A 27,276-nucleotide genomic window follows, 5' to 3' on the forward strand; every position below is an offset into this window, starting at 1 on the left:
GAGCTTGGTCAGGCCTTGGTTAGATTTTTTTTTTTTAAATGTATGGAGTATTTCTGAGAGTCAAATTGTCCAAGAGACCCCCCTCCAAGGGACCCCCCCACCCAACAGGTCCTCGCTGTCCACCTCCCACAAATAGTATGATAGAATGAAGATGGTGTATATGACCTTCAATTTTCCTTCTGCCATCGGCTGGGTGCAGTGGGAATAAGGATGCCAAAACTGAGCTGGATTAACTGAGACAAGTTTTGAGTAATAAGCTGGCCAGACTAGTGGACACTGAACAGGTTTCAGTTTCCGCTCAAGGATCACAAAAGTTAGGCTTTGCCACAACTTCTGAAGTGGCAGCTGCTGAGGAGGAGTGGGAAGTGGGTGACTGTCCAAACAAGAAAACCCCTAAAGAAAACTCACATTCACTGAGCTAGATGTATCAAATATGGATTTTTTTACTGTATCTCTGATGATATTCACATTATTGATCTGCCAATGGTGAAAAAAATTGGCAGCAACTTTTTAATAGGTAAAATAGCTTTCTATTTCATATGCTATAGAAATACCTGTGAGTATTCAAAAGGTGTCTGGTCTGACCTGACCAAAACATTATCAAATTAAGCAAGCCTTTTATTTCCAAACTAGACAAATTATCATTTTTAGTGCAAGGAGGTCCACTTGGCCAACTTGGGCAGTCTTTCTGCTTTGGAAAAAATAAACTTAGTTCAGAAAGTGTGGAGTTTTTGCAATTGTTAAAAAAAAAAAAAAAGAGAAAAAACTGTAAACCCTAGTTCTGCAAGGTTTCTGAAATACAGCATTAACTGTGGTATAGCTGACCACCTTGGTGGCATCCTGCTGTACTTGGGATTCTGGCTGTAGCTAAAATATGCCTTTCTCTGCCAAGACCTGGAGGCAGGACTAAGCATTCTGAATGTGTAAAGCTACCCAGAAAACTCTGTTTTAAGTAACCAGCTCCTGTAGGTGACAGGAGTACACTGCTCTAATAGGAAGACAGATCTAAATAGGGACACGATAAATTGGTGGGTCCTTTCGTATATGTTATCCTCAGTAGCTCTGTGGATCATAATATGGTGTTAAAGATGGGAAATCAATAAAATCAAGAGGACTGAATTCAAATTTTGCTGACTTGAACTTCTCACTAGCCATCCTGGATACTGGAATGAAGAAAACAGCGATCCAAGAAGTGGTGCTGTGTTAAGATTCGCATTGTCTATCTGTTTGGCATGGGGACCCGTGGTTATTTCTTATCAACAGTCTCCATTCTGTGGACTCTCCTTACCAGCTGAAGCCTGAAGTATTAGGGGATGACGATGCTGGGTTTGCAGTGTTGCAGAGCTGCAGTTACTTCTAATTCTGAAATCTCAGGCACTGGGGCTTTGCGCTTGGCTCAGCTTGTTGCCTTGCCACTGGCTTGTGCAATATTGGAAAGTGAAAATTGTCTCTCCTTTACAACTACTGGGCATGGTTGTTTGCATGATGGACTTGATTAGAAAATGGTGGGCTTCTGAGCAGAGCCATGATGCATTGTGGGCCTGTGACTCTTCAATTTTTCTGTTGTCTATTCTTTTGTTGACTATAGGGTGGCTAATGTTCCTTCAGTTCTTGTTATATCATTTATTGCTAATGGATGTCATACTGCCTTTTTCGTGACTGCTGCCTGTGTTGGCTTTCATTAATGAGAGAGATGGCAGACAGAATAGCAAGTCCCCATCCTGGATGTAGTTGATATCACTCACAGCTTGTAGTTATACAGGTTTCCTCTGCATTTTGCTTCCATTTTCTCAATAAAATAGGGGTAGTAATGTTACAAAATAGGCATACTCCGCAAGGATTAATTCTTGTAACATTCATTGAATAACAGGATTGTGCAAAAAACTGTAATATGTGTTTGTTGCAGTCCTTGTTCATTGGTATGTTTTGTGTATTGATGCTTCTGAGAGAGAAGAAATTATGGAGGTTCACAGACAGGGCTGAAATCATCTGAGCTCTGAACATCTAATACCAAACAATGATGCCCCTCCAGAGTTGTGGAGAACAAGTACTGAGTGAAGGATCTGTTTCTGGTAGCTTTGCAATTGAAACAAGTTTTGTGGGCATGATAATTTGCAGGCATGTGAGATGGGGTGGCATGGACAGGATTCCACATGGTTGTAGCTGTGCAGCCTTACTATGTGTGCTATTTTTGATATTTTTTTGTCAGTGTTCAAAGTATGTGCTTATGCGGTGTCTGGTGTAGTGCAGTTCTGGTCTGTGTTGTGCATCATGGTGATATGTTAGAAATCCTCAAAAAGCCATACTAGGATCTTTCGGATTTGCTCCTGTATACAATAGAAATGAAAGAAATACTTTTTTCCCTGTATTTGATTTTTATGAAAAGCTCCCTAAAAATTGTAATTAAAAAAAAAAGCTCTGCTGGCAAAATGACAGCATGCATTTAAGATTCCTTCTCTCTCGGAGAGTTTGTTTGTTCAGCTGATGTCATATTGTGACATTTAACAAAAGCGGCTAACTATCATTGTAGTTAACAGGAAGGTCTAATGCATTGAGCTTACGGCTTATGCAGTGGCTTAAAGACTTCTGCAGACCTGAGCTCTCTATGATGTAGACCTACTCTTGAAAAAAAATTGCATACTATACCTGTGTTTTCTAAAGACATCTTTTGTTAAAAATATTTGGAAAAATTAGCTTTTTCATGTAGAAGTTGAGAGATATGCCTTCCAATAAATGGTGTAACTGTCTACAATTTCTGAAGCTGAAGATGTTAGAGGAAAGGAATAACAAATACTGAAGTGTAAGACTTCTGGTTTGAAACAGTTTTGCTTTGTTACATTTTCCTTATTTGTGTTAATGATAGTTTATGTTGGGTGTTAAATGCTTTGATTTTTTTTTTTTTTCTTTCTTCCAGATGAAATAAAAACTGAGCTGGAAAAGCAAAGGTAAATTATTAACTGTTGTAAACTATGCCAGAAAACAGCAAGTGGAATAATTTAATAGTGGAAATGTAAGAATGTATATACATCATGGCAATGAGTTTGTGAATACCCAGTTACACACCTTTCTGCCAAAAACAAGATATGGCCCATGTGTTCCAATTACACGATGTTTGTGGCTATGGGTACTCAAGCCATAACTGCCTCCGAATTTCACTATGAAAAAATTGCAGAACTTCTAAAAGGTGCTAGTTTTTCAGATCCTTTTACTGGGTTTAATATAGCCTGATAGGAAATCATAAAGAGCAGTAGGTATCCTCTATTTGATAGTATATGCTCTTAACTACCTAGATCAAGAATATCAATTGAAATATTACTTAAATCCAAATTTTAAAACAATTTTCCAGCACTGTGCTATGATTTAAAATGAGAACCCAAATGTGTTTCTCTTTGCTTAGTATTCCTCATATGGGCCCTGTTTAATTCAGAATAACTTCGATCGCTCTATCATTAAGTTGTGTAGGAGTTTCCCAGTGTTTCAGGTAGTGGGACAGCGTTAGAGTGTAGTGAGGGAAGAGTTAAGTTGAAGAATATATGAAAAAGATCAGATGCAATATAAATAAATGTAAAGTGTTTTTTGCGTGATTTTTAAAGAAAATGGAACTTTAAGAAAGTATGTGTGCGAGAAACTTGCGTTACATTTGTATGCTGCTATGTACTGTTCAGCTTTAAATTTAGAAAAGGAGGAAGTGTAGTTTGCTGTGATATACATGTTTAGAAAAAATAATAACTCTTCTTATCTGACCTAGAGAAGGCACTGCTGCTCCACCAAAAGCAAACTTCATTGAAGCAGGTAAGTATTTCCTTCCATTTGAACTGGCCTGCCAGTCAAAGTCTCCACGCATTGTCAGTACTTCCCTGGATTGTTTGCAGGTAAGTGTTCTGTTTAAACTTGGACAGAGTGAAGTGGACAAACATGCAGTTGCAAAAATCTTGTGTGCTGTTGGCATTCTTAGAGTGAAGAAGTAATACTGTCCTGAGTACATACAGCTGGGCAGATACCCACTATGCCTACTTAGATGCATAAACCATGCAAAATGGGTTATTATCAGGCTTGGCTGAAAGTGCATCTTGTCAAAGTCAGAAGTGTGTCTCTGTTGTTCTGTAGTGAAGCAAGCCTTTATTGAAGGTCATGAATGCTTCCATTATTCAGTAAACATGTTTCACCTGTGGTGCTCCAAAAGGAATATTTACCATGCTGTTTCTTGTAGTGCTGATGTGATGGGAGGTCAGACTCTGGAATCTGTCTACCTTCTTCCTCCTTAGATTCTTACAGAAAAAACAAATGCATCTTAAGAACAGAACCTTTCTGTTGTGAATAGGTACAAAGATTGATGTTAAAAAACTTCGTCTGCTTACCATAGGAAGAAGTGGTCTGGGTGGAAAAAGCTTGTATTATCACTTACTGAATCTGTTTTGTCCTGATGTGTGAACAGTCCAAGTATTTGGTAGGCAGACTACTGATGGTGTTAAATTTTTGTGTTATAACTGGTTAAGTGAGGTATGCTGACTAAAACCCCCTTTTTATGCTGTACTTAACTGTCTTTTACTTAATAGCATATAATTGTCTAACCTGCATTCTTTCTACCTAGAAACTCATTGCATATGGACATATCACTGGCAATGCTCCAGACAGTGGAGCTCCTGGAAAACGACTGATTGACCGAATAGTTGAAACCATTTGCAATTGCTTTCAGGGTCCTCAAACAGATGAAGGAGTACAGCTGCAGATAATTAAGGTATTTTATTTGGTTCATTCTGGTGCAATGTTAATTTGCTTTCTCTGTCTTTGATTTTGTAACTGAAAAAGATTTTATGCAAAGCACTACTTAGGGCCCAGTTTCTTCATTTCTCACGCTGTTAGATGTGTCATTGAATTCAGGGAGGCTGTCACCACGTCGGAATTGGTGTGTGAAATGTATTTCTTCTTGGCGAAGCAGAACATAAGGGACTACTTTATAAATGTTTGTCCTTCTTTCTGGGATGAGCCATGGCCTGGATACTTTATCTTGCAGACAGCTCGATGTTCATCTTCTAGGCTAGTAATGCCCATATTCATTAGGCCAATGAATTGCTATCAGCCTTCAACTGAAGGCATTGTAACTGTGATGCAGTATCATGGCCTGCTGCTCTAGTCTGTCTGCTCTTATGTCCGTTTTTCCAGAGAGATCTGGAGCGTATCTTCTCAACAAGGCATAATAGTCCCAGTGGGCTAACATAGCTGATGTTAGAAGTTGGTGAACCTTCTAGTAATCTAATCTGATGGTGGTATAGACCAATTGGCCCTTTCACAGAAATGAAGCTGTAGAATATCATGATAACTGTTTTGTTTGGAGGTGGAATATCTCCTTTAGTGGAAAACTAGTTGTGATAAAACACTTTAACAGCTCAGGAGAGAACAGAAATGGAAGTTCTGTTAAACTTTCTTTGATTTGAAATGTCAAAGAAATGATAAGAACTAGAAGTTCCTTATGATGTCTTATAATCAGCTAATGTGTTTCATAACAAACCCACTGATTATTATGGAAGATCTGCATGAAGTTTATTGCTGCCTACTTACTCAGATTTCATTTTTACTGTGTTATGGACTTTTTCAGGCTCTCCTCACTGCAGTAACATGTCCGTATATAGAAATTCATGAAGGAACAATTCTTCAGACTGTTAGAACCTGTTACAACATCCATCTGGCCAGTAAAAATCTTATTAATCAGACAACTGCCAAAGCTACCCTCACGCAGATGTTAAATGTCATTTTTACACGGATGGAAAATCGAGCTGTATGTAACTATTACTTTTGCTCATCTCAAATGTTTAGGCTTGACAAATGAACAGAAAACTTTATTATTTTTATGGGCCTGTCATTGTAGTTGGATATCGATTTGTAATTTTTAAAAAAACTGTCAAATCCTGCAGTGTAGCATACTGACTGATTAAAAATAAAATATGAAGCTTATTGCTCATAACAAGGTTTCACATTGTAGTTTCTGCCAAATGGCTTTGTATAAACAAATGATGGGATGCTTTTAAAATAAGCTCGAAGCGCATCTTTTTAATTTGACTGGCCAAGTGATTATATTTTCACTGTTTCTTTCTTGTTAACATGTGAATTCACAAAGGAACATCAGTCATCATAGAAATCTGTTTTCGCTTATCATGTTTTGTGCCTTAGATTAACTTTTTCATATTGGTTTTTTAAGATACAAGAATCCAGAGAAGTAGAAAAAACAAATCAGTAAAAATCCCAATCTCCTGCAATTCAAGTGGTGACCAGGTCTCCAAAAATGGGTCAGCTGAAGCACAGCTATCAGGAAGGCAAAGCCAGTGCTCCTGTAAGTGTGGAGTTAACGAACGGTGAGCCTGAGAGGGCAGAAAATGGACACGTGAAGTTGGAGCAGGATCTGACTCTTTCAGCATCAGGTGAACAAGAATAGGTTGTGTCTATTGCTTTCAGTTACAAAGTTTCTGTTGGAAAATTCTCTTTTAGGCTGTTTTGGGGAGAAGTGACTGGGGTTATTGGCTCAAATCACGCTTGCATTTTCTCAGTAGTTATTCAGAGTATACAGGCCATCCTTGGCTTCTGTCTGCACCGTTATAACCGTTGAAGAAAGGCTCATGTTTTCCCTAGAATTCTAGTAAAACTATATATAAAGTTTATGTATATAGAATTATAATGGAATTTGACTTGATTAGGTTGGTAAAGGGGAAGAAAAGGAAGAGAATAATCATGGTACGTGGGGAGTGACAGAATCACTTTGAGGTAATTGAATTCCTGTGGTAAAAATAATGTGTATTATGAAGACCTTATCATAAGCATATACTGTATCTAAATTAGGAACGTAGGAGATTCCAAAACTAAAAGTTTTTAACAGTTGATAAGTACAAATGACAAAATCACTGCATTAAAAATACCAATGCTTTGATTTAAACAATGGAAATAACATCAGTGAGTATTTTTGCATGACTTCTTGGAAATGGCTTTAGAGGAGACCTACTGAAGAAAATCTGTCATTTTTAACCCTTCTGCCTCGGTCATGTTTCTCCTTTTAATCATCTTCCTAAACAAAAGTACTAAAATCAAAATTATCTCTTTGTGTGTTTCATTAGAGGAAACAACTGATGGAGGAAAGGAAATGGTTAAAGGCATCTTGGAAGATGTGGTCAAGTCAGCTGTGAAAGGTAGCAGAATCTTCTAAAGTAAAACAGATGCATGTGTATTGCCAAACTTTTCCATGCTTTTATAATCACAGGAGTGAGTTATTTTTAGTTACTAAGTATCTGTCCAGAACACCTACTAAGGCAGTAAGAACAGGTTTTTATTGTCTCACAATATTATTCTTTTGCTGGTAGCTGAGAAACTTTCTAGTTTACCAGTGCTGCTTCTGTCCCACTTGACTGTAGAGCTTCACAAAGTCATGGGATAAAAAAGCTCAATGGGTGACTTTAATCGGTTTTCCTTTTTCCCCTTTAGTGGCTGAAGAAAAGCAGATAACAGAAACAGTTAAGGCTCTACCTGCATTAGAGACTGCAGATATTGCTCTTTCTGGCTCTAGTAACGAAAATGTACAAACAAATGGGATACCAGACGATGGGCAATCTGTTTCCTCCACTGATAATCTGGTAAATAACTTCACTGGATGCTAATGTATATTTAGGAAAGGAGAAATGTTTTTACTGTGCCAACTAATACAGTGGGATTTTGGGGAAGGAAGGGACAGAAGCTTTAATGTATGTGTCCTGCTCAGGTTTGAAAACAAAGCAGCAACTGCAATTTAAGTAGATATTGAAAACAACTGTTCTAAAATTTATTATGATAGTTGTATTTTAATACAGGGTAGGGGAGGAAGGGAGGAGTCAGTCAACATGTGTGAAAAGATCCAGATCACTTGTAGTCCTGTTCAGGTTTAGTTTGAACTTTGCCAAATGTACTGTTCTTTTAATCTGTAGCTAATTCTCAGAGGAGCTGTGGAATCTTCCTAATTACTCTGTTCCTTTGTCTCACTAAGGATCTAATGTTGCCTTTCTTGCTCTCAAGGAAACAGATGTATCTGGACATCAAGCTGCTGCCAAATTTTCCCATGTTCTACAAAAGGGTGCTTTCCTTGTGTTCAGGTCATTGTGCAAGCTGTCCATGAAACCACTTGGTGATGGACCACCAGATCCCAAGTAATGAGATTGTATTTATTACACTGTCTTCTTCAGGTAGCTTTTGGAGACAGTTAAGTAGCTGCTGTAGAGTAAAGCAGGTATTCAAAATTCACCTGTCAGGCCCTTGTTTCATTAGCTTGATGAATCTAGGGTTAAAACTTACTTCAAATTATCAAAAATGTAATACTTGAGGGGTTTGGGGTTTTTTTTCTGTAATGGGCTTATTAATCTTATTGGTTGAAGTGGCCTTGACTATAGTATTTGTGAAGCTTTAGATGGGGGAGTGGCAAAATGCTTCTTAGTAGCACCGAGTTGCATTTAATATCCTAATCGAAGATGTTAATACTCCTGGAAAATATCCAAGTTAAGATGGTAGATGTTGTCCAAAATCACTTCCAGGCTGATTTCTACCCCTTCTGCTCCCCGTGTCGAAATGAATTGGAATAGCAGTCATTTCTTCCTGACATGGAAAAAATGCTATAGTGCTCATGTTGAATAGAAGTATGTATTCAGAAATACAATAAAAATATAAATAATGTTGAATTTTTTTCTAGATCCCATGAATTGCGTTCTAAGATAGTGTCTCTCCAGCTTCTTCTCTCAGTACTGCAGAATGCTGGGCCAGTTTTCAGGACACATGAAATGTTCATCAACGCAATCAAGCAATATCTTTGTGTAGCATTATCTAAAAATGGAGTATCTTCTGTTCCTGATGTATTTGAGCTCTCGCTTGCCATCTTTCTCACTCTGCTTTCGAATTTTAAGACCCATTTAAAGATGCAGATTGAGGTGAGAGACTTTTTATCTATCATTTGGATGATGCTGTACTTATCAAATAAAAATACTGCAATGATAAAAAGACAGCTGGAACTTAATGTCTTAGTTTTGTCTGCTTACTAAACTAGTATATTTCTACTGTGTTCAAATGCTAATATGCATGAGATTATATTCTTCAAGAGAAATTATTGAATAGAAATTAATTTGTACGTTTGATATGGTTCTAGTAAGTTTCAGATCATCAGGTCCTTTACCTCATTTATTTTACAGGTGTTCTTCAAAGAGATCTTCCTGAATATTCTAGAGACTTCTTCAAGCTCCTTTGAACACAAATGGATGGTGATTCAGACTTTAACAAGAATTTGTGCAGGTATTTCCATTATTGTGAAAAGCAGTCACTTCCTCTGGCAGCAGATGAAAATGATTCTGAAGACAAATGCCACGTACAATGTTTAAGTGTGAAAAATTGAATTTGATCCCATAGTGCTTAGGTTAAATGTCTGGACTCATCCCCATTGCCTCCTTCAACTGGCTGATTCTTTTTAAAAATGCTGTTGCACTGAATCCTAATACTTGCACTTTCTTTTATTTTCAAGATGCCCAGTGTGTAGTGGATATTTATGTTAACTATGACTGTGATTTAAACGCTGCTAATATATTTGAACGCCTTGTAAATGATTTGTCCAAAATCGCACAGGGAGGAAGTGGGCATGAGTTGGGAATGACGCCTTTACAGGTAAGAAAAACAGCCTTGAAGATAAGGTACTATTTTTTCATAAATGGTGCTGTCTCTGCATAGTTATTGATAATTCATATTGTTTGTAACCTACTGATGTTACTTACTTTTTATTAGTTAGCTCATTTGCAGTTGGATGCTGAAGCAGTACGATTAATTTACTTTGTGATTTTGCCGCATTTTTGCGTTGTGACACGAGGCTTGCTCTGGGCTCTTCTGTTGGGCTGCCATGGAAGAGAGAATCAAATGAGCTTTCCTCTGCCTTACTCAAGTGGCTTTCCTTCTGGGACTTATGAACCAGCAGTACCTTTGTCTTGTGTTTGCTTTGCAAATTTTTTATGCCCTATCTCCACCACAAGTATTTTATTTTTAAAATTGTACTTTCCCAGTCCTTAGAGGGAGAGTAAAGTATAGACTGCTTTCAGTAAGAGCATGTATTTCTGACATTTGGCCTTGCCTATAGCACTGTTTTTCTAGCCCAGCCTAATGGCTTTCAGGGCTGAAGTGAACTTGGTGCCAGTGTTGGTGTCAGAGCTGAGTGCACCTCACACCTTCGATTAGAATTGTATCAATGCTTGCTTGATTGTTGGTTTTTTGTTTTCTTTTTTTCCCCTGTGGTCCTTTGACCAGAAAATGGAAGTGAAAACCAGGAGACCTTTGTTTCAGACTTTGAATAGAACTGTTTACTGTACACCTGAGGTAGCGAGACACTTGTCTTGCTTGTGGAGAGATCTGACACTGTAGAGGCTTACTGGATGGTCATAATCATTCATACAACAAAGCTGCATTTAGGATTTGGTGTATATTGCCCCTTGGTTGTACTCATCAGTTGTCAATAGACAATCTGCTTAAAGCAGCTGGAATGTCTTCTGTTGTCTGTCTGGTTATGGTTGCCCTTGGCCTGGATGTATCCAACCTAAGTAGTCAAGGGGCAGAAACTTTGTATAACCAATAGACTTCCCCAAACTGACGAACTTTAAGATTTGAATGGTGTGATGTAATGCCTTCCTTCTAAAAACTTGTAGATATACATATATTGGTTTGTGGTTTTGGTGTTTGTTTCTGGTTGGTTTTGTGTTTGGTGTTTTTTTTTTTTTTTAGGAACTAAGCCTGAGGAAAAAAGGACTTGAATGTTTGGTTTCTATTTTAAAATGTATGGTAGAATGGAGCAAAGACCTTTATGTGAACCCCAATCATCAGGCTAGCTTGGGTAAGGTTGTTTCCTTATGGAGAGACTAATTCGTTTAATAAGTTTGTCCTTGTATTTATTCAGTGTTTAGAAGCTATTTGGAAGTGTTGATGCTAGGTTTTTACATAACAATTTTTTTAATACAAATGACGTATTTACAAACAATTGTTAATGTTGTTGCAGGAACCTACTCTCCAGGTGTCTGGTTCAAATAACCAGGTTCTCTTTTAAGAGCTTTAGCCGGGACATTGTCTACAGTATAAAAGCTGGCTTGTATAGAACAAGACGTGGCAAATCTTGCAGTTACTAAGTTGAAGTGCAATAATTTCTCCATAGCTTCTGCTGCTCTTCTGTCTTTTGAATGATTATTTTAGAATTGCATCGATACAGCATCTTCATGTAGTGTAGACTGTCAAAAAGTATACATGGTAAAACATGAATATTGACTCATAAATTTCTACTAAAATTTTACAACTAAAAGCTTTTGACTGAACAGGATAACTTTAAGTCCTGCCTTCTTTATAAATAGGTTCATATAAACCATCTGAACAGGAAATGGCTGAAGGTAAATGCCTTGAGAGTGGAGGGAGACGGAGTAGTGTCAGTTCCTTGGACTCCACTGTGTCATCAGGAGTTGGAAGTGTTGGTACCCAGACTGCTGTCCCAGATGATCCTGAGCAATTTGAAGTCATGAAGCAACAAAAGGAAATGATTGAACATGGGATAGAACTGTAAGTCCAGTATGACAGGAAAATTTCACTAGTAAAAAAAACTATGAGTACAACCATATTGTTAGTTATGGTCTTACACAGTCAAACCTGCAGGGACACTTACAAATTGATCTTAATGCTGAAGACTCTTGCCTGCTGTTCTCAAGAGCTAATGCTGGAGGCTGTAGTAGTTAAAAGGAATTCAGTAAAATCTTGGATGGAGAGGAGGGTGGTTTCACAGCTTTCCTTTGTGTTGGTTCAACTGCACAAGAGAGGAAAGTGTGTGTACACCTAGAGAGAAATTGATTTGAGCAGGCAGGCTTAGTGTTGTCTTACAGCTCTTAAACCATTTGTTGTCTTTTGTTGAAATAGAGTTTTTGGAGAATTAAATCATTGTCCATTTACTACTTTTTCATTAATTTGAAGATCGTTATGTCTGTAAATGCTATAAAAAGGTCTTTAACAGCAAAATTTTTAACGTTTCATGGAAACTCTCTAATTTTTAATATTTCAAAAGGGTCAGTTTTTAAGTGAGTTTTTCCAGCAATAACTTTTAAGCTTATCAGCAACTGAATGTACCTTTTGAGATGTAGCCTATGGTGTGATATAGTTAAAACATTTTTTGCATGTTCTTTGACTCTACTCTTTTCTAGTTGGAAAAAAGACATAGAGCTACAGCACAGAATCTTTGGTTTAGAAGGGCTCTGTAAAACTGAAATTCTATAGGCTATGATATTTTCCAGTTGTATGTCTCAGTTTCCCCATGTTTTTGTCTGAGTAGGTTTAATAAAAAACCAAAGAGAGGAATACAGTATCTACAGGAGCAGGGAATGCTTGGCACTACAGCAGAGGACATTGCACAATTTTTGCACCAAGAAGAGCGCCTCTGTTCTGTAAGACTACATGTATTATAAGATAATTAATACTCTTGCCTCTATCATCTTCTCCCCTGTCTTCTGATGTCTGTGTGCACGCTCTCTTTAATTCATATTTCATTAATAGATAACTGAAAGTGCAAGGGTTCTAATGAAGGTACTTAATACCAATGCTACTTTTCATTTACTTGCTGTCCCAGGCTTTTTAGTAAAGTAGCTGTGTTTACAATAAAGTGCTGAAGGGATTTTCCCGTAAGTGGGAACATGCGTTTTATTTGCATTAACAGTATCTTGCCAGCAAAGGAATATCATGTTACTGCAGTGGCAAAGCATTCTCCACTACATGTGAAATTGGGCACAATTCAGCTTTCTTTGGCTCTACAGTAATGCAGATCTCGCTTTGGGGAGTGAGGGAAGCAAGAATATGCAGACTAAAGGCATTTTCTAATGAGACTGGTTTCTTATCCTTCTAATGGTTGCTCTGCCTGCTCAGTGAAGTATATCAGTCTTACAAAAGTGACAGCTGTGCAATTCTTGTACTATAAACTGTCTTGCAAATCTGGCAGTTGGATTACACAGTAATAACTGTCTCTTGTGTTTTTAGACTCAAGTAGGGGAATTTCTTGGGGGAAAGCAACAAGTTTAACAAGGAAGTGATGTATGCCTATGTAGACCAGCTTGATTTCTGTGGAAAAGACTTTGTCTCTGCTCTACGTATATTCCTGGAAGGTTTTCGTCTGCCAGGTGAAGCCCAGAAGATTGATAGATTAATGGAGAAGTTTGCTGCTAGATATATTGAATGCAACCAACGGTAATTCAAAACCTTGTATTGGATAAGTGCTTGAAGAATGGCAGTGTAGTTTGTGGCCCTTAGGGACAAGGTGCAACTCACACTCATATCAGGTCAGGAACTTCTACAGGCTTGTGTGAGAAGCAGATCTCGTTGCTAATATTGGTGCTGAACCTCTTCAGCAGCTAGGCAAAATGGAAACTTTGGATGAAAAGTATACTGATGCTGACATTTCATTAAATCCCAAATACTTGCTAGAAGGAATTATTGGAAGAGGGAAGCCCCTAATGTATGTTAAATTGTCTCTGTATTAGCTGTTCTGTTTTTAAACAAATGTAGATCAGTCAAGTGTAAACAACAGTAATAAGCAGTAGCAATTGCTAAAATTAAACATACATGGCATAAATAGCTAATAAGATGTTACATGTGTTTTTGCTTGCCCATTAGATGTTGAACAAAACATGTATATGTTAGTTGACATCAAGCAGGCAGTGTTGCTATTGTTTCTAATGCAATTAACTAGCAGTGAAGTTTAGCTAGGTGTTAAGGCTTAATTCATTCCCATTCCTTAGTCCTGTTGGTGCATCACTGGGTTGGTTTTGTATAATTCTTCATGAAACCCTGGGAGTAAAAAATAAGGTGTTCTTTAGCTTTTGTAGGATTACCCAAAGAAGGATAACGTATAATTTTTTGGGAATGTACTTGAAAGTTCCGGTCATTGCTAGTTTTCAACATTGAGAAGAAGATGCTTTTATACTCTTTCCCTTTTTCTTTGCATTTTAAAACACTTGGGGCTTCATGCGCTTCTAAATAATTTCAGGCTCTGTTAGCTCTTTAGTTGAATGCATAGCCCTTCTGGGTATTTTTCTTGCATGTAGAAATAGAGCTAACGGATTGAGGAATTAGGGCTCTAAAAGCCTGTTTTGTTTTTTTTTCCTCCCTTAGGCAAACACTATTTGCTAGTGCTGACACCGCCTATGTTTTGGCGTACTCTTATTATAATGCTGACTACAGACTTGCACAGTCCACAGGTATAAATTAAAAACCCAAACTTGTAGAAGTTCAAAGTTCCCTGGAACTTGCATTCAAAATCTGATACCCAACTTCCATTCTTTTTTACAGGTAAAGAATAAAATGACAAAGGAGCAATACATTAAAATGAATCGAGGAATCAATGACAGTAAAGACCTGCCAGTAGAGTATTTATCCACAATCTATGAAGAAATAGAAGGAAAGAAAATGGCAATGAAGGAGACAAAAGAATATGCAATTGCAACCAAGTGTAGTAAACCAAGTAAGAAGGAACTAGAAACTGGAAAGACCACAGTGCTCTTGAACTATTGCAGTAACTTTCAGGATGGAATAGTGGAGTTCAGATCCCTTTTTGAAAACATCTTTGTGCAATTCATGAATTACATTTAGAATCGCTAATATAGATATTTGGAATGAAACTGGCTCAGTTATTACTTAATACTGATACTTCTGTGATGGAAACATAGCTGTGTAAGTGCATCTGGCACCATTGCAGAGCAGCACTGGAAACTAGATTTTGGATTTTTTGAAACAGAAGTGTGGGGGGAAAATAGTAGAATAACTGAAGGTGGCACTTACTTTTCAAGTTAAATTCTTGGGTTTATGTGCTAAACAACAGGTGGGTTTTTGTTTTGGGTTGGTTTATGTTTTGTCACCCTATCAAGTAGCATGCCATAGTTCAGAGGCTGGTAAATGCCACAGTCCTTGTGATAATGTTTGAAAAAGAGAGAGATCAGAGAGTTTGTCATGATCTATAGTCACCTATCCTCATTTAGACCAAATGAGGACTTCTGTGTGTAGTGCACACTAGAAACCAGTATCCCCAGCTGTACTCTGCTTTTACTCAGAATAGCTGGTATTAATTTGAATTAAATTAGTGAATTCTCAATCTTCAGCACAGTGGGGGTGTTTTCAGCGTTTTCCGTGCTATTTGCAAGTTTCCTAGATCAAAATAGGAACAAAATTGATTTGCCTGAAAATTGAAGTTGCAACCTTTAGTATAAGGATAAAGAAACAGTAAGTTATTAATTTATCAAGTTGGTGAGGGCTAGTTTTGTTTTGAGGATGTCAGCCTGAGAACATGAAGGATTTTCCATCCATTTTTACAGGCAAAGTGACTTAATAGAGTATGCTGCTTTGACTTCCAGTGAATAGGTCATAACATGTGGCATAAGTAAAGGGCTAAATTAGTTATTTTGTATAGAATAAAGTCTTAAGTTGGGGTGTGGGTCTTAGTGCTGGAGTTCCTTGCTTGCAACCTATGATAGCCTCCTGAATTCTAATGTTCTGGAAGATTTTTATCTTTAGATTTCATTTGCAGTACCTTTATTTAATATTTTGTGATGCTCAACGCGAAGATGTGGAATATGTTCCTATAAAAAAGAAAACAATGCAACTGTGTGGTGTTCCCCTTAGGTGTAGCTAATGAGAAGCAGCGGAGGTTGTTGTACAACTTGGAGATGGAACAAATGGCTAAAACAGCTAAAGCCCTCATGGAGGCCGTAAGCCACGCAAAGGCTCCTTTTACTAGTGCCACTCACCTGGATCATGTCAGACCCATGTTCAAAGTAAGTGTGAAGTTCTCTTTGTCTCCTCATTGTTAAAAGTTTTAAGCATGGAAAAAGGGAAAATTACTCTGAAGAGTTAGGTAATGCAACAGGTGGACTCTTTGGATATATTTGGTTTCAGTTACCTAGTGTTTTGGGCTAAAATCGTAACAGACTTCTGAACTTAGTTTCTTCCTTTCTTTAGCTTGTATGGACTCCATTGCTGGCAGCTTACAGTGTTGGCTTGCAGAACGGTGATGACACAGAAGTTGCATCCCTTTGTTTGGAAGGAATACGATGTGCAATTAGAATAGCCTGTATCTTTGGAATGCAGGTTTGTATAAGACGTAGCATGGGGCTTGCTAAGGGCAGTGTAGGCTCTGGGAGGGAGGTGAAGAATTACAGACTACTTAGAAAATGAAGCATCTCATCTACTTTCTTGAAATGGTAAAATAAAATATTGCCATCTTGTCTTTAGTTCAGTTTAACATCTTGATATTGTCAAGCTTTTCTTCAATTCTGGTTTCCTTTTATTGCTGAGTCTTCTAATAAGAGTGTTTCCTAACATGCCTCCTACTCTCCTTCAGCTGGAAAGTGCTCTAATAGTGCCAACTATACATGGAAGGAAAATAGTGTAGGCATGCTGGGCAAGTAGCTTTCTCTAGCTCTTCAGGGACTTCATTACGATGCTTGTTTCTCTGTCTTGTAGCTTGAACGAGATGCTTATGTACAGGCCCTTGCTCGTTTTTCCTTGTTGACTGCCAGTTCCAGTATTACAGAAATGAAACAGAAGAACATAGATACCATTAAGACACTTATTACAGTTGCTCACACAGATGGCAACTATCTTGGGAACTCTTGGCATGAGGTAAAAACTTGATTCGTTTAAATAGTGCAACTGCATTATCCTCTGAAAACTTGCAGGATTTTGTTCTTCTGCTACTTTCAGTCTTTAGTAACTGCATTTAGCTTCTAGCATGTGTCAGAACCCTGTTTAAAATGTGGATGCAAGTGGAGATTTTTATGTCTGTGTGTATGTATGTATGTATATATATAAAATAATGCACTGCATTTTTTGGCAGACCCTATAGACACTGTGTAACCAGTATTGTAATTTTTGTAGGTGCTTTTGATACGGAATTAAAAACATATTGAAATCTCATTTGACTTCAGAGAATTCTGCACAGAAACTGTTGCGTTCTTGTTCATGTAAACAAAAATATTCTAGCTCACAGGGCCAGACTTGTCTGTGCAGTGTTTGGCAACATTTATACCACGATCACATGAAAAATTAGGGCTAAAATAAGTTGGTGGGCGATAGTTAAGCGTAGGCTGTCAGGATCATGGGTATTTTCTGAAAGCATATTTTCCAGGAGTTCTTTAATCAGATCTAAATCTGTGGTGTTGCTAAAAGGGGCATTCCTGCTGCATTATGCTCTCTGGCAATAGTCTTTGGGTACATGATAATATGTGCCAAAAGGTACTCTAACTGACAAATTACTTGGACCTGGCTTACAGCATACCCTCACAAATGCTTGTGCCAGTCCAAGGGACGTTGCAGTGGGGGAGTAAGAAAGAAGAGATAGTCAATTTTGTGCTGATGGCAAGGCACAATTTTGGCATTTTCACTGTCTATGTTGGAACATTGTTACTCAAAGTGGTAGCTGCAATATTCCAGTCTTTTCATCTCTCTGGGACAATGAACTCTCTAAAAGATCTGCTCCAGTTGTTTGTAGTTTTGAAGGTTGATGCTGTGAGAAGTAATAAAAAGGTTCCCTCTAGTAGTTAGAGATCCAAGTTAGATTTTTGGGTACTGTTTATTTTTTCTCATGTTAGAATGATTCGTGGCAGCTGGTGATCTTGAATGAATCACTGAACTGTATTTCCAGTTGTATTAGTAATGTTTCAGCTACATCAAAACTGTTATTGTTGTCAAAGTTGTTTTAAAGGTTAGAGAACGTGGGAACGTTATAAATATTAAATATATTTATATGTTAAGAATAAAAATGTAATGGTATCCAGTAACACAATGTTTAAACATCTTTTGGTTTTAGATCTTGAAATGTATTAGCCAGCTGGAACTAGCACAACTTATAGGAACTGGGGTGAAAACTCGGTATTTATCTGGCTCTGGGCGTGAAAGGGAAGGAAGCATTAAAGGCTATGCATCTGGAGGGGAGGAGTTTATGGGCCTGGGATTAGGTAAGATTAATAATCTTGGACTTCAGAGGTGCACATGTAAGTGAAGTATGATGGCTAAGAAAGCACAATGTTATAAATTATTAAAATATATTTACTTGATTCCAGGGGAAGCTGTATTGGATTAATGAAACTAAAAAAAATTGAATTGTATATTTCAAGATGTATTAGTAATTAACAAATATGTTCTAACTTACTAATTGGGTTAAGCTATTTAACAAAACTCCTCCAGATTTATTTGCTGGAACGTGTTGTTGTCAAAACTGTTTTACCGTACTTACTAAGTCATGGTTTTGTTACCAGTATTATTAGTTCTTTCTTTTTACACTTTGTTTTTAATAGTAAAAACATAAACATATATTAGTTCCTAAAGATAAATGGCTTCAATGATTGATAATTGGTTTTCCAATGGAATTTCTTATCTCTGCATGTTGGGCTTGCCGTTCCAGTTCCTATTGTTCCTGCATTATGTGCAAAAAAACCAAACCTTAGATTTTAAGCTGTAAATTAGAGGGACAAGACAAGTTGCCTTAATCTTTGGAAAACCATCAAGGAAACCTTCTAATTTGAACATGCTCTGGAGTTCATGCTATACATAATGATCATGTTGAATATAACTGAACTGTGCCCGGCATTAACTGTTTGTATCTGACTTAGAGTTAATATTTTAAAAAAATATTTTATCATTTCCAATTTTTATTAACAGCATTAAATCATCTTAACTTAATAAACATGATGGTCAAAACACAATGCCCTAAGGAAAAAAAAAAACATACTTGTTACTGGATGTTTAATTTTGTACCAGTCTGGCAAAGGCACCATCTGCTCCATGTAAATTACAAGCTAATTGGAAGCAGTAGTCACTTTTCTTTGCCTACTTGTATAAAGTTAAGGTTAATATAAAGCCACGATTTCATGATGCTAAATACTGGTTTTAAATGGCTTTTATTGCAGGTAACCTTGTTGGAAGCGGAGCTGATAAACGCCATATGGCAAGCATTCAAGAGTCTGTGGGAGAGACCAGTTCGCAGAGTGTAGTGGTAGCAGTAGACAGGTACTGAGAATATAATCTCTTTCTAGGGAAAATGTGACTTGAAGTTACTGACCATCCTCACTTTATTTGCAGACTCTGACAGGGACTTTTGTTCTTGAAGCCTATTTCTCTTGTGAGAAAGATGCTGATACTTAGATGCTTTCTCTGGACCCAATAAGTTTCTCTCTTTAGGCATGTAATATTCACAAAAGAAAGACTGTCATTAAATAGCAGTATGACTAATGTAGTGTATTGTGAGAAGGGACACTGTGTGTATGCATGTGTTTTTCTGCCTTTTCTTTGGAGTAAGCCAGTGAAGACCAGAATTAGGTTGGTGTTACAGTATTTAGCTATTTTTGTTTTACAAATCTGTCTGATAATTGTCTTTTACTTATGTGTGTGTATTCCGTGTATTTGGGTCTCCTTTTTTTTCTCTTTTTTCTTTTGATTTAGCCTGAACAGGACAGGTATCCAAAATGAATAAATGCCCTTATTCTGTTAAATGATGCGATTTTCTTTTGGTCTTGTAAACTTCAGTATTTCAGCATTTCTTTAGTTGCTGTTCTTCAGCTCTTTATTCATTAGTCACTACATTCTTGTCCAAATCATTATCTTTCTCATCTGTCCTTCTAAAGTGTTGTCTAAAGAGATGCTTCTATCATAAACCATGTGTTGGAAGGGGAGTTCTTTATAATTATTGAAACTATTGGGCAAGTCTGTAGAATCATACATTCAGACTTGTATTTATTGTAACATAAATGTGTCTATTAACACGTCAAAGTCTAAAAGCTTTGGGAACATTCTCCACTTACCAGTGTTCTGTATGAACCACCATCTGGTGGTCTGAAGTCCTCTCAAAACTCTGAAAAACTGAAGGGGCAGAAGGGACAATGGTGCATCCATAGTCCTTCTGCTGTTTTGATGGCCACGACTTACAGTGTTCTTGAACTGTGTAAAGATCAAGCAGGTGGCTGGCATCCAGTAAAGTCCTGCAGCAAAGCTTTCTTAATGTCTCTTTATTCTCCCTGTGAAATTTAACACACTGTCACCCAAATGAGTGTTCCAGCACTACTTGCTCTGGATAACAACGTGAGCCTGTGCCTGTTTCCTGCAGTAGGGAAGGAGCATAGTAGACTGTGACTTGTAGCAGGGAAGAGAATGCTTAGACTGGGAGAAGCACATGAACTGCTGCCAAGGAGTAAGAATGAAACAGTTGCAGAGTTCATGGTGTGGGGACTGTAAAGTACCTCCAGGACATGTGTTGACATTTGCCTACAGCATGAAGATGTGATTGACTCTTGTGGATGCGCAGCTAAAACTGCAACTTACTTCTTTGTTCTGTAGGATATTTACAGGATCAACTAGGCTGGATGGAAATGCAATAGGTATGTACGCTGACCATTTGGTGGGTTACAGGAACTCTTGCAACGTAACATCCTGAACTTACAGTAGCGTGTTTTAATGTTCAGTTGACTTTGTCCGATGGCTGTGTGCTGTTTCCATGGATGAGCTGGCTTCCCCACACCATCCACGCATGTTCAGCCTGCAGAAGATAGTGGAGATATCGTATTACAACATGAATCGCATTAGGCTGCAGTGGTCAAGGATTTGGCACGTGATTGGAGATCACTTCAATAAGGTATTTTGTAAAATCAAGTTACAGAACATGCATGAATAGCAGGTGACTAAAGGAAAAACCTATTTAAAAATCTAAAGTATATAAATAGAAATGGAAATGTTTATGGGAATGATCTTTAATAACTTCATTATATAATTTTGTATTTGAAATTTTTCTTCATGCCATTGTCTTATCTTTCTGATCAAATGCTAAGTTAGTTTTCCTCTAAAATATATACAGATGGTCCTGGAACAACAAAGTTATTTTCCTTATGAGACTGGACCATGTTTGGGTGGGGGTCTTTTAACCTAAGATTTTTATTATTTTTTTTATAGTGTCTAGCTGGCTATTATAGTTCTGCACTTGTTGCATACAAAATCCATGGGTTTGTTTGGTTGGATCAAATGACTGAGAAAGCCCTCTCTGCAAGTAACCCCCTATCTTCTAAATACCTGAAAACTAGAACATGCTAGCGATTTTTAAGGGACTGACATGAAACTTGAACCATGAATTTGTTACCAGCTAACGTATTACTTATATGAGTAAGGGTTTGAAAATATGCTTTTCTTCTAGGTTGGATGTAACCCTAATGAAGATGTTGCCATCTTTGCAGTAGACTCATTAAGGCAGCTGTCAATGAAATTTCTTGAAAAGGGAGAGTTAGCCAACTTTCGTTTCCAGAAAGACTTCCTAAGGCCTTTTGAGCATATTATGAAGAAAAACAGGTGTGATGCACTGAAATTTCTGTTAGCTTGCTTTAGTCCTACTTAAAGATGTTACTTGGTGTGGGTTAGATTGTCATGTACATGGAAGTGGCACAGTTACTTTATGCCAGTGTAAAATTGTGCCACTGGTGATTTTTTTTTTTTTTTTTAAGATCTCCAACTATTCGGGACATGGTAATACGCTGTATTGCTCAGATGGTGAACTCTCAGGCTGGTAATATTCGTTCAGGCTGGAAGAATATCTTTGCAGTCTTTCATCAAGCAGCGTCAGAGCATGATGGGAATATTGTGGAGCTGGCCTTTCAAACTACAGCACACACAGTTAGTAAGTAATGCTCAACAGATGTGAGTACCCAAATTATCTTAGCTGCTGTGATTGTCTTGAAAAGGCCCATCTGAATAAGACTTTTGTATTTCCAGGTAAATAAACACAAGATCTTGCAGCCAGACTGTTTAAACTCTGCAGCTAGGTCTTACCGTTAAGTCTCCTGATTGCTATGGACAGGAAAAACTAGATATAGATATCCTGCTGTAGAAATCCTCAAGTTTGGAATAGATTCAATAAGTTTGTACGTTGCTCCATCTGTCACAATAAGTTGTTTTGGATTAAGGAACACATTTTACAAACTTCCATGCTGATTCAGTATCGTATAGTGAGGATCATAAGGCTTGTGATACTGATATGTGACTGCTTGTAGAGTTTAGTTCATACAGCCTGCCTGCTCTAAAAGTATATTTGAACAACATACTGCTGGCACTTTCAAAGGAAGACAACCAACTCAAATAGTCTTGAAATGGACCTTCAATATTCTTAAATGTCCTGAAACTGCACTCTTTCCATTAAGTAGCATGGGGGAAGCAAAACTATGGACAGTTTTAACAAATGCAAATAGTAACAAAACTTTTTTTGCTAACTTGAATGGCATAGGTCTTGGGAGTTGTAGTTTGTTCAAAAGCTTGTACGTGTTGGATTTGTTTTGTATTTAGTCTGTCCCTTCAGTCTGAAATCTAACTGCTTTTTCCTCTCTTGCTACAGAATATGTATAATTACAGGCTTAAGATAATTTAGGTAAATTTAGGTAACTTCATATGCAGCAGGGAAGGTAACACTAAGCTCTACTTCTGTTATTTCTCAAAATATTTTAAGAGCTTTGGCTTGCATATGCTGTGGGAGAAAACGGAACCATATAAGAAGCCATGAAATAATCCTAGGTTATAAAATTGGTAATTATCCAACCTGAGAAAATGTGATGCTGACAAATTTGGGTGATGGGGTGGGATGGGGAAGAATGCAAGGGAAGATGGAGAACCAGAAGATCTGGTCCTTTCATGTTTTTCCATTTGGTAGTGGTATACCATGGCTGACATTGTAGATCAATGCTAGTTTATCTATGGATTTCAATATCAGTAAATTTTAAGAGGTGTATTTGTTTGCTCTTCACAGCAAATATTTTCCAGCAGCATTTTCCAGCAGCAATTGACTCATTTCAGGATGCAGTAAAATGTCTTTCTGAGTTTGCCTGTAATGTTGCATTTCCGGACACCAGCATGGAAGCTATTAGACTTATTCGGTATTGTGCAAAATATGTTTCAGAGAGACCACAGGTATTTTCTTTTAATTTTTACCCTTGTGTATTCTTCTACTATCTTCTACTGTTAAACTGAGACTAATCTTGTAACTAAGAAAGAGCTTTCAGACTCAAACTTCAGTCTCCCAGCAGCAAGTGTTTGTATGAAAAGCTTATTCAGAATTAGGAGTCCTTTTGGTATTATGTAAGCAGTAAACTAGGACTAATTAAAAAATTTTAAGTCTCATCAGTCCAAATTGGAAATAATGGCATGAAATAGCCCGTCTCTTTTTATAGTGTTAGGATGACCTGGAAAACAATACTTCTGTCACCCTAATTATATCTAGTTAAATTGGTTACAAACATGCGTATTTCTTTACATCAGTCTATTGTGTGAATACTTAATGTAATAATCACTTTGGTGAAAAGAGCCTGGAGTTAGATTGCAGCTGCATGTTACCACTGCAAGATGTGCACGCTGTATCCAGTACACTGGGAAAGTGTAGAACTGGTTTATACCCAACTTAGATTTCCTTATTACCTATATTTATATAATTGTTGCCTGTCACTGTTAAACTTGCTTCCTAAAGTCCAAACCTCTGCAACTTGTAAAGCTGTTAGCAGGACTTAAGTAAAACGGATTTAAGTATTTATTTTCCATATTTTTTTCCAGTCTTTTCACAAACAGATGTCTCAGGTTTATAATTATATTTTACAGGATTTGAGTGTTATGGTAGAAACTAAGCTAACTTTTCAAGTCTGCCTGTGCCACTAGTAGTATCTAAATCTGTCAGAATTAAAGATTTTTGAGATATTCTTTTTTTTTAATGTTTTTTCTTCCTGCCCATCTCCAAGGTATTAAGAGAATACACGAGTGATGACATGAATGTTGCTCCTGGGGACAGAGTATGGGTCAGAGGATGGTTTCCCATTTTATTTGAACTTTCTTGTATCATCAATCGTTGCAAATTAGATGTTCGAACGAGGTAACAAATCTTTTCTTTATTCAGTTAGTGAAGAGATCACAGATATGCATTTTAACATCTCTTCCTTTATTTGTTTGGGCTTGTTTATAGAGGCTTAACAGTGATGTTTGAAATAATGAAGAGTTACGGCCATACCTTTGAAAAGCACTGGTGGCAAGATCTGTTCAGAATTGTGTTTCGAATTTTTGATAATATGAAACTCCCTGAACAACAAACAGAGGTAAAAACAAAAATCAAGCAAACATTAGAGTTATTTTTTAAGAACTTAAACAATCAAGGCAGCAGTTTGTATTGTTTGTCTTGTCAGTGTATTTCCACCCCATACTGCCCCAAATATAAGGGTACGTTGTTGTATTCTGTGGTATGTATGAAATCTGTCATAGTATCCAGTGACCTATCTGTCTGTTCCGTCTGAATATTTTCAAGGAGAATATTCACACTTCATTGTGAAAATGTATAGTTTTCTGAACAGTATTCATGTGGCCAACTAAATGCTTCTGACATCTGCAGTAGTGAGGCTTTTTAGTTTTATCTAAATTCTATTCCTCTCAGAGGCCACGTCCTTTGTTGACTAGCCATGCATAAGCCAAATGCTATCATCATAGAACCCCCCACATAAAACCAAAGACTTTTCATTTTTTTCTCATAGAAATCCGAATGGATGACCACTACATGCAACCATGCACTTTATGCAATCTGTGATGTATTTACGCAATTTTATGAAGCTTTAAATGAGATCCTTCTTCCTGACATACTTGCACAGTTACACTGGTGTGTAAAACAAGGTAGCTTATTTACTTGTATCTTTTGATTAATGTATTTTTTAAATGCTCATTACTTAAGAAGGAAAGCTAACTGAGTTTTGGAAGAATAAAAAGTACCATTAGGACAGTATGTTATGTAATAGATGGATGCAGTATCTTAAATATTCGAGCATCATTCTATTTTATCAGTTAGGCAGCTCTTCTGTTAATGTGTTTATAATGTGTTTATTGTGCTATTGTGACAGAGCAAAAGCTTTTAAAGAGTTGTGTTAATCTTCTGCCAACAACCTTTCTCCATTTGGCTGCATGGATAAAATACCTCATTTATTTACACACAGACACAAATATAAAAAAAAATCATATACACACACACACACACATATATATCTCTCTCTGCATTCTGATTTTTGTCTCTCTCCCTGCTCCCCACCCCTCCCAGTACTTTCAGATACAACTTTCTAAAGAATGTGTTCTCAGGCATAAGAGTTGGAGACCAAAAGAAATCGTGCATATTGTTAGCATGGAATGTGGGGGGACTGCCTTGCAAGAACTAAGTTTCTAACTGGTGCTTTTCCTTCCTTTGTTTCACTGTATGCTTCCTTTCTGCTTCTCTCCTGTCCTTTGTCTTCCCTGTTTCGATTTCAATCTCGTTAAGTCTATTTTTAAACACTTTTTTGTTCAGCAGGTTCCTAAGCTTGATATTGTAATATACTTTAAGTAGGCTTTGAGCTAAGATACCATGCATTTCACAATATTGGTAAAAACGTTCAATGGAGCAGTAATACAGAATGCTTAATTTTTCATTGATATTGTACAAGTTGATAAATATGAAACGTTTCTTTCATAGATAATGAGCAGCTGGCTCGATCAGGTACAAACTGCTTAGAAAACCTGGTAATACTAAACGGACAGAAATTCAGCCCTGAAGTCTGGGGCCAGACACGCAATTGCATGCTAGAAATCTTCAAAACTACTATTCCTCATGTGTAAGTTCATAAATTTAATTCTCATAGTAACACCTGATACCAGAGCAACAATATTTACCATTTGTTTGTTTACTTTGTGAAGCTTGCTGACATGGAGGCCTGCAGGAATGGAGGAAGATTCAGCTGAAAAACACTTGGTAAGAGTTAATTCAGTGCAGCAAACTAACTTGAAGGGTTGTGTGTTAGGTCAGCTTTCGGAATATTTTATTGTAGTAAGTACACTCGACCAACAAATAGTGGAATTGACATTAGCTTGTATTTGGTGTCATTGTAAAATAAGATATAAAGAATGGACGCGGGATACCTTTGAATCTAAGATTAGTGAAGTCATCTGAAAACTGATAGCTGGTTGGTAGTTAGTATTTTGGATTACTAGAATTGTTCTGCCTTCTTTTCTAGGATTTAGACCTAGATCACCAGTCTTTAAGCAGCATGGATAAAAATGCTTCAGAAAGAGGACAAAGTCAGTTTTCAAATCCAACAGATGAGAGCTGGAAAGGTGTTCCTTATACAAGTAAGGAAAACATGCAAGTTTATTAAATGAACTTTTACAGCCTCTCTTAGTCCACTTCTGCAGTCCTGCAGAGAAAGTTTTTTTGGCACTTAAACTTGGAGTACATCTTTACAACCTGTCTTTATGCCATGCAGAGAAATTTTCTCTTTATAAGATAATTCACAGCATCACTAAATATCAAAATGCTAGTGGTCATGTAGTGTTTTGCTAGCCTGTTGTAAATGAATTGTCCTAAGTTGTTTCTGAAACTTGTGTTACTCCATCTCATCAGACCAGAAACTATTTGCTGGGCTCCTTATAAAATGTGTGGTACAGCTGGAATTGATACAGACCATTGATAATATAGTGTTCTATCCAGCAACAAGCAAGAAGGAAGATGCTGAGCACATGGCTGCAGCTCAGGTACCATCAGACTTATTTATAACCTTGTTGTGGCAGTAAAGTATAAAGACTAGTGAATGCTCTCACATGCATTTACAAAATAGAGTGTATATAGTCTCTTCCTTTTTCTAACTCTCAGCACTACCCTGAATGTGTGTGTTATTACTCTTAAGCTGTGATTATTTTTTTTAATTCTTTCATTATTTTTATTATCAATATAATATATTATCATTGGTTTTATAATGAATACATACTCATCAAGAATGTTTTTTCTTTGTTTGTTTCGGGGAGAGCATTCTGTCCTGTTTAGCCTGAGTGTCTTCATTTAGCCACAGTTGAGGCTTTGCTCAGCCTCTGGTGTTTACACAGGAGGAGATGCAGAAGTTGAACTTTAGCAAGGTTAATGGTCAAGATTTAACTCATTACCCGCCTCAGAGAGGTCCTTGTCCCTGAAAATCCTGATTCTAGGGAATAGTGCAAGATAGCTCTTGCTTAGCTATGTTAATAAAGCCGTAGGCTAGAAGTTTGGGCTAGTGTATTCAGGTAGTGTTTGGGGGATGGTGTAGTTAAATTCGTAGTGAAATTAGCTAAAAATATGGACCAATTTTAATGAAACTTGACATTAGCCGAAAATGAGGAGTTTCTACACTATGCAACATTTAAACTTGCAGTATTTTTGTGGTTCATTTTGATGTTTTTCCA

The 27,276-nt window shown here is 37.2% G+C and overlaps 1 pseudogene; it reads left to right on the top strand.

The window, feature by feature from the left end:
* The window catches only part of LOC132321902 (brefeldin A-inhibited guanine nucleotide-exchange protein 2-like), a 36,858-nt pseudogene that overhangs the window by 4,726 nt on the left and 4,856 nt on the right, over positions 1 to 27,276 (top strand).

The sequence above is a fragment of the Gavia stellata genome, unplaced genomic scaffold (genome assembly GCF_030936135.1).
Source record: "Gavia stellata isolate bGavSte3 unplaced genomic scaffold, bGavSte3.hap2 HAP2_SCAFFOLD_83, whole genome shotgun sequence".
Lineage (NCBI taxonomy): Eukaryota > Metazoa > Chordata > Aves > Gaviiformes > Gaviidae > Gavia > Gavia stellata.